Here is a 216-nt window from a genome sequence, read left to right as displayed (position 1 = left end):
CCCCCCGCTCTCCGATCCTCCAGCGCTGACTGGCGGAAACGGACGGGGGAGGGGGCGGGTACAGAGGCAGAGCCGGCTGTCACTCACGTAGCTGGGCGGATCCAGACAGAATTGTTTGGATCCGTCCCGGCTGCGGCGTCTCAGTATACCGCGAGCTGTAGCTCCCTATATACTGAGCTTAGGATGACGGGAGGACGCTAGTTTGTGTCCTCCCGT

This window comes from Nanorana parkeri, unplaced genomic scaffold (assembly GCF_000935625.1).
Source record: "Nanorana parkeri isolate BGI_ZX_2015 unplaced genomic scaffold, ASM93562v1 scaffold2344, whole genome shotgun sequence".
Taxonomy (NCBI): domain Eukaryota; kingdom Metazoa; phylum Chordata; class Amphibia; order Anura; family Dicroglossidae; genus Nanorana; species Nanorana parkeri.
The sequence above is the reverse complement of the archived record's forward strand: the minus strand, read 5'-3'. Positions refer to the sequence as shown.